This window comes from Nicotiana tomentosiformis, chromosome 8 (genome assembly GCF_000390325.3).
Source record: "Nicotiana tomentosiformis chromosome 8, ASM39032v3, whole genome shotgun sequence".
Taxonomy (NCBI): Eukaryota; Viridiplantae; Streptophyta; class Magnoliopsida; order Solanales; family Solanaceae; genus Nicotiana; species Nicotiana tomentosiformis.
In genome coordinates, this window is record NC_090819.1 from 34,846,200 (window position 1) to 34,854,207 (window position 8,008).

The 8,008-nt window shown below is 41.9% G+C and overlaps 1 non-coding gene across 1 annotated transcript; it reads right to left on the reverse strand.

The window, feature by feature from the left end:
- Nucleotides 1–5,662: 5,662 nt before the first annotated feature.
- LOC117279631 (small nucleolar RNA R71) lies at nt 5,663–5,769 on the reverse strand. Its single transcript, XR_004510042.1, has one exon. It is a non-coding gene; the product is annotated as a small nucleolar RNA R71 (small nucleolar RNA).
- Nucleotides 5,770–8,008: the final 2,239 nt, after the last annotated feature.

Below are 8,008 nucleotides of genomic sequence, written 5' to 3' on the forward strand. Positions count from 1 at the left end.
CGTTGCACCCAGTGCAGCATCGTTGGAAGATGTCTGTAAGGAATTCCATAGGTGGGTAATCTCTTATGAGCAGTTCTCGGTGGCGTGATATTGATGAAGCTTCTGCGAGGAATATTACTTGCTACCCGGTAAGAGGTCGAGTGTGTGACTGTGGCTGGTGATTCGGAATGTTCATGAAATGCTTAACAAAAGACTTCGAGAAGTCTGGCGGGTTAACGGTGCGAGATCTTGGCAATTAAGAAGGAGAAATCTTTACGGGTTCTAATTTTATATAATTGCAGCTTAAAGCTAAGTGGGGGAGCCTACTATTGACAATTGGATTTCATGGTTATGTGTTAAATTTTAGTTTTGGTCGGAAACATAGTTGTGGATCAGTTATGACTTGCAGAGATTGAGATCGAGGATGACTCGAGTAAGAAAATTCTTGAATATGGGTTATATGGCACTTTATAGAGATACGGAAATCATGGAATGATTAAATTGTTATTTTAAAGAACGTAGTACGCACGAAGTATGAATTTGATTGGTGGTGTTAAGGCATGATTACTTCTTTGGGGGTTGTTGTGCTAATGGGGCTTGTGTCTTTCGGTCCGTTCTGGCGGTGCAATTTAGATTTGAGCAGAGTGAAGGACTCTCTAGAAGGTTCTAATGGGTTCAAGATTTATATATAGCAATTGAGAATTTCTCCTGACTTGTGTATGGATAAAATCTGAGATTTTCATTTGATGGTACCTGGACTTACGAAAATTCTGTTGACTATGGATTCTACATTTCAGTATAAGAAAAGAAAGAGGAACAATTTTAAATTCGCATAAGGTATTTTCATAGTGAGTGTTACGGTTGGGGTATTTATGGAGGTGCTTAAGAAGAATACAGTGGCTTATGGGCCTTAGGGCGATGTGGTTTTATGTTAGGATGTCTTGTAGTGAGCTTTAGGTAAGGATAGAAGTGTTCTGACAAGGAGAAATGTCAACTTAAGGGTAATTCAGAAGAAACTCGGAGAAAATAAGACAAATAAGTAACAGGATGGATCAGTATGGTAATGGTATGCTCGGTTCTTTTGGTTCTTACGATGAGGTAGGGCTTTACGGGTGTTTTGTGGCAATACTCTTGGATTTGGCGACCTGCGTGGCTGGGTTGAGTTAGAGAGATTCAGTTCTAATAGCTTGGTTATGTGCAAATGGGTTTCGAAGAGTCCTCAATGGTTTTTACCACGGTTCGAGGAGTATATTTCTTGCCGGCGTGAGGAATATGTTGCATATTGGGATTTTCTCCGGGTGGAGATCAATTGGGATGTTTCTGATTGATCGGGTATGTATTCTTCTTGTGACTCAGAGTGATTATGAGATTCTTGTACTCTTCACAGGATGGCATGGTAGACGTAGTGTATTGTGTGGGATTGAGATTTGCAGGTGCAAGGTCAAAATTCAGTTTTAAAGGGAAGGACATAAATTCGTAGGCAGCATGGACGGTTTCAGATGACTAGGTAAATGATATTATTAATCGGCATAGCCTGATGAGAGTATACATTTCACAAGGGGCAATGTATTTTGATTCATCGATGCTTCATTGGTATTGCGACACTCTCCTGGTTGATCGACTACTGATATTCAAATTTTGCTATATGGCACGGGAGAACTGTAGAAGTATTTCTCGTGTGATGATTGTGTATGAACGATGTGTTAGACATTCGGCAGTGGAGTTGGGATCAGATAGGGTGATTCGTGTGTTCTATGGATTTGGAGACTGGGAGTCCTTAGGAGCAGATTGTTTCATGGTTGTGGATTGTGAAGTCATGGCCGAAGCTAGCCTGATGATAGTATGTGTTATGATTCAGTCATTGTTGACTTTCGGAGGGTTATTTATCTATCTGTGGGTGACCAAAGTTGATTTGGGGTCCATTGGTAGGCCCAATTAGGATGTGTATTCTACACCGAGTCTGACTGGTAGGCTCCCTACTGCTATTGTTGAGTGATGTGCCATTCAGTTGATGTTGAACTTATTCATGGTCTGAAATGATCTGTGAGTTACTCTTCTATGCTACGAGAAGTTGTGTTTAATTGGTTATATGCACACATGGTGTGGATTTATTGGGGGCCTTATGGCAGAATTTGAGCGAGATGAGTATTTGGGTATTGCATGATCGATTGCGTATTCTTTCAGGTTTTGGGTGGCATTTTTTTCCATTTGCCTCTCCTTCATTATTGATTTTGAGTAGGGTGGCTCGAGGTAGATAATATGGACCAGCATTTGGATGGGGGCACAGATTGCAGTGGAGTTATGTTAAAGTATGAACATTGCGTTAGAATCCTGTGATGGTTCTTTGGTGTGTGATGGATTTTCAGCATTTCTTTGTAGCGGTACTTGTTAATCTGGAAGGGCAGTTCTCTCATTTGAGTAATTTTCCATGTCCGAATACATTTGAATTGTTGCATATTGGCGCACGGATGGCACGGTTTGTGGCTCTGAGTCATATCGGTGTGGCATGTATGTGGGATAGTTGTGTTTAATAATATAAGGTCAATGGACCCAGAATGGGTACTGTCAGGTCCGATTCCAGTATATTTGGGAAGACGACATTGAAAGTCAGCTTAGGAGAGGATTGTAGTTCTGGTTGGGGCGAGAGAGCTCCATGACGTGTTGATCTGATAAGAGATTACAAAGTTTTGGGGTGATGTTGGTTTGATATGGGGTTTAATACTAGTACTTGGTTGATTTTGGAGTAGTTACTGTGATCAGGAACGGTGCCACGAGCATATGAGTTATATAAAATATTAGTTGATTATTTTCGTGGTCATAGTTATGGCTCGATGCAACTCGTTTGGCCTTATACAGTGTGTGGATATGAGATTCGGGTCTTGAAAAGAATTCTGGATGTTAGAAATTTGGCTGCAAGGTTATTGGGCTAAGGTTAAATTGATGATTTTTAGTTATGTTGTGTGGTCAGGCCTATATAGAATAGGGTGACATGAGATCACCACCGGGTACGTGCATGGTAAGATAGAATAGTGATTTGATGGCCTGGAAACAACTCCTGACACATTCGAGGACGAACGTATGTTTAAATGGGGGAGGATGTAACGACCTGGCCGGTAGTTTCGAGAGTTATAGCCCCGTATCCCTCATTTCTGCTTCTTTTTTAGTCCTTCAGCTATATTGTGTTATACCGGGTTAGTTGGTTCGGGTCCGGAGTGGTTTCGGAGTGAATTGAGACACTTAGTCTCTAATGTAGAAGCTTAAGTTGGAAAAGTCAACCGTATGTTTACTTATGGGTAAACGATCTCGGATTTGAACTTTGATGGTTTCGTTAGCTCCGTTAGGTGATTTTGGACTTCGGAGTGCATCCGGAATGTGATTTGGAGGTTCGCAGTGGAATTAGGCTTGAATTGGCGAAAATTGGAAATTTGGCGATTTTTGGTCGGTAGTGGAAAATTTGATATCAGGGTCGGAATGGAATTCCGGAAATTGGAGTAGGTTCGTGCTGTTATTTGTGACGTGTGTGTAAAATGTGAGGTCATTCGAACGTGGTTTTGTAGGTTCCGGCATCGTTCGTGGTGTTTAGATGTTGTTTTGAGTGATTAGAAGGCTCGACTAAGTTTGTATGATGTCATGTGATGTGTTGGTATGTTAGGTTGAGGTCCCGCGGGGCTTGGAGTGATTCCAGATGGCTAACGGGGGGTTTGGAATTTGGAAATGCAGCTGAACAGCTGTTGCTGGTGTTTTTCCGCACCTGCGGATGTGGAGCTGCAGGTGCGAGGTCGCAGGTGCACTTAGGGAGCCACAGATACGGAGTTAGAGGATCTGGGCTAGAACCGCAGGTGCGTAAGAGTGGTCGCATCTGCGAGCCCACAGAAGCGCGGCCGAGTCGCAGATGCGGAAGTGAGGATATTGGCCTTTTTCGCAGAAGTAGAGGGAGATGCGCAGGTGCGAAACCGCAGGCGCGAGAGGTTGGCCGCAGCTGCAGAACCTTGAGTATTAAGTGAGTTTTGCACCTGTGATGGGAATTCTGCAGGTGCGGTGTCGTAGAAGCGGGCAAGTGGACCGCAGGTGCGGTTTCGTTGGGCTGAAGGTATAAAAAGGGTACTTCGTGATTTTTGCTCATTTCCACCATTTTCAAGTCAGACCTTGGAGTTTTTGGAGCGATATTGTGAAGGGGATTCAAGGTTATTCACGGAGGTAAGTTTCTTGAGCTCTATTATCATTGGCCATGGTGTTTTCCCGTTGATTTCCCATCTAATTAGTAGGATTTTTGAAGAGAAAGAAGGGGTTGGGGCTTGGGATTTCGGAGAGTGTAATTTGAGGGTTTGAGGGACCAAATGATGTCGGATTTTGATGAATTTTGTATAGTTAGACTTGTGAGTGAATGGGCTTTCTGGTTTTGCGACTTTTGTCTGATTTTGAGACGTGGGCCCGGGGGTCAGATTTGAGTCGATTTCGGTTTTGGGTTTAATTTAGTAGTTTTCTTGTGGAATTGATTCCTTTAGCATATATTTATGGTATTGTACTGCTTGTGGCTAGATTCAAGACGCTCGGAGGCCGATTCGAGAGGCAAGGGCAATGCGGAGTAGAGATTTTCTCGGATTGAGGTAAATAACAGTTTTAAATCTTGTCCTGAGGGTATGAAACCCCGGATTTTTGTGTAATGCGATTATTTTGGTGGTGACGCACATGCTAGGAGACGGGCGTGTGGGCTTGCACCGAGGGGATGGTGACTTGGTCCGTCCCGTGAAACTGTAAAATTGAATAATTTGTTGTTAGCCATATGCTCTCTATGTGTTGTAGAAATTTGACTGTAAATCATATTAGAAATCATGTTTAGATTATGTGTTGGCACTGTAGGGACCCACAAAGGTCATGTACATGTTGAATTATCTGCTAAATTGTTGTTTTGTACTCAGTCACAGTTTACTTATTATTTTATCTCAGTCTCTATTGTTCATTATTTAATGCATCATATCATTGTTGTCTGGGCTGATTTAATGATTATTGAGAGCCTGAGAGACTGGAGAGATTTATGACTGAGTGAGGCTGAGGGCCTGATTGTGAGATATTATACTATAGCATGTGAGTTGTCCGTGCGGATCCTTATATTATACTATAGCACGTGAGTTGTTCGTGCAGCACGTGAGTTGTCCGTGCGAATCCAGATATTTATACTATAGCACTTGAGTTGTCCGTGCGGATATAGATATTTATACTATGGCACGCGAGTTGTCCGTGCAGCACGTGAGTTGTCCGTGCTTATAGGGCTTGGGTTGTAGGAGCCCCTCCGGAGTCTGAACACCTCCAGTGAGCGCGGGTACCTATTGAGTATGAGTGCTGAGGGATGAGAGCCGAGTGATTGAGTTATTGTGACGAGTGGAGTGACTGTTGCCCTGAGAGGTTATACTTGCTTTCATTTGTTCTTACACTTAATTCATGTGTCTTTAGAGGGAAGCCAAATGAAGATCCAAACACACATCTAATGGAATTCGAGGAGATTATGAACACCGTTGAATACAATGGTGTATCACGAGATGCATTGTACTTAAGGGCATTCCTCTTCACACTTAATGATTATGCAAAGTAGTGGCTTCGAAGCTTACCCACGGGATCGATTAGAACATGGGAGGAGATGACCAGAAAGTTTCTTGATAAATATTTCTCCTCAGCTAAGACGGGCAAGTTTAGAAGAGAAATCCATAACTTCTACCAGAAAGATACTAAAACTATTTTTGAAGCATGGGAGAGGTTTAAGGAGATTGTTCGAAAGTGTCAACATAGTGGAATTGAACTCTAGATGCAACTCCAGGACTTTTGGGATGGATTGACACCGGCCTCGCGTAGAACATTGAGCAATATAGCTGGAGGATCGTTGATGAAGAAGACTCCAGAGGAGATAGTCACAATTCTTGATGAGTTATCTGAAGATGCAAATTAGTGTGCCTCTGAGAGTGCTGAAAGAAGAAGATCAACTGGTATTCACCAAGTTGATGCTACTACATATATGCAGGTACAACTTGACGCTATGGCCAAATAAAAAAGAAAGCTAACCTTAGCCTCGATACCAAATGAGCGTCATGCAACGTTTGATATATATGGAAGAGGACACCCTACTCATGAGTGTCAAGCCTCAACTGAGGAAGTAAATGCTGTGGGGAACTGCAATTTTAATGCAATGGGTCAGAGGCACCTCGAATTTTCATGGAGTTCACCTAGAAGTACTGCGAATGCATGGCAACAAAATAACTCTAGACCTCAGGGACAAGAAGCTCCAACATACCAAAATCAGCAGAGGCATCAATTTCTGCCTCAACAACCCATTCAGCCTAGTCTAGAGGATCTAATGAAGGCCTTCATTATCAAGACAGATGAGAGGCTGGGCACCTTTGGAGCAACTATCAAAGAACTGGGCATACCTTTTCGAAACCTGGAGAGACAGGTTAGGCAGATTGCAAAAATATTATATGAGAGGGCTCCACAAACTCTCCCCATTGATACTGAGAGAAATCCCAAAGAAACAGTGAATGTTGTAAGCTTGAGAAGTGGGCAAGTGTTAAAAGATCCCACCCCGATCCAAAATGATGTGAAACTTGAAAAAGAAAGTGGGGAGTAGCTGAAGAATGATGTTGATAAAAAGAAGAAAGGCCCAATGAAATCTGAGAATAAAAATAAGGGAGAAAGTTCGAGAAGGGAGGAACCTGAGGAGAGCCGGCATATGCCTGCTTTACCTTTCCCTCAAAAGCTATATAGAGAAAAGCTGGACAAGCAGTTTGAGAGATTTCTGAATGTGCTGAAACAGGTTCATGTAAACTTACCATTCATAGAAGTGCTTTCACAAATGCTCGCTTATGCCAGATTCTTGAAAGAGCTCCTCACAAAGAAGAGGAAGATAGAAGATACCTCAATGGTCAAGCTCACAGAGCATTGTAAGGTGTTTTACTATACCTTGCTTATTAGGAACTATAAAGTTTGATAAGTCTTTATGTGATTCTGGTGCTTCGATTAACTTAATACCTCTATCTATTTACAGGAAACTGGAGAAGGAGATTGGAGAGATAAGGTCAGTGCCACTATCTTTGCAGCTGGTAGACCAAACGACTATAACACCCGAGGGGATAGTGAAAGGTGTGTTAGTTCGGGTGGATAAGTTTGTATTTCATGTGGGTTTTATATTGGTGAATGTGGACAAAAAAATGGAGGTGCCCTTCATTTTTGGAAGACCATTCTTAGAAACGGGTAGAGCTATATTGGATATACACGAGAGAAAATGCATTCTTAGAGTGGGTGAGGAAACTGTGACTTTTCAGATGAATGTAGCAAATGGGGAACAAAAAGACAAACCAGCTGCAAGTGTTGAGTGGAAAGTGAAGGACTCAAAAGAGAAGGCTGCACTGAGCGAGAAAGATAAGTGTGGGGAATACCCCAAAAAGGTTGAGAAGAAGTTGTCTGCAAGGATGAGTGCATTACTTCGGGCGCAAGGAATGGAGCTCGACTTCGACTCTGACTCTGACTAGATATTCAGGGAAGCTTCCTCTACCTTATGCTTTTTAATTGTGTGTCATGGGGACATGCCACAATTTAAAGTGTGGCGTGGAGGATAATTGTATGTTGTATGTATATGTGTTAGTTTTGTTAGTTGTAGTAGTTGGGAAACTGAAAATTTTTAAAGTTTTTGATTTTTCCCTATGACGGATATCATTCGACAGGTTTCTTGAGGGATTAAAGTCGAAGGAAAAAGACATAAAGATTTTCTTTTATTAGGTATTGTATTAATTCCCCCTTGGTTTTTCTTTGTGCCATAGTTCTTTTCCAAGGGTTTTGATTGAACCGGGTGCAGTTAGTTTTTATTTTTTTTAGGAGTAGGAAACCTTGTGCTATGATTTGAATTGAAGGTAATGTCTCTTAAGTTTATTATACCTTGAAATAGTTAGCGCTTTAGTTTTGACGCGTAGGTTGAGTTTTTGACTCTTGTATAAGTACCTTAAAGTATATGATCTTAACTTTGCTTAACTACTTTGACTAGAAT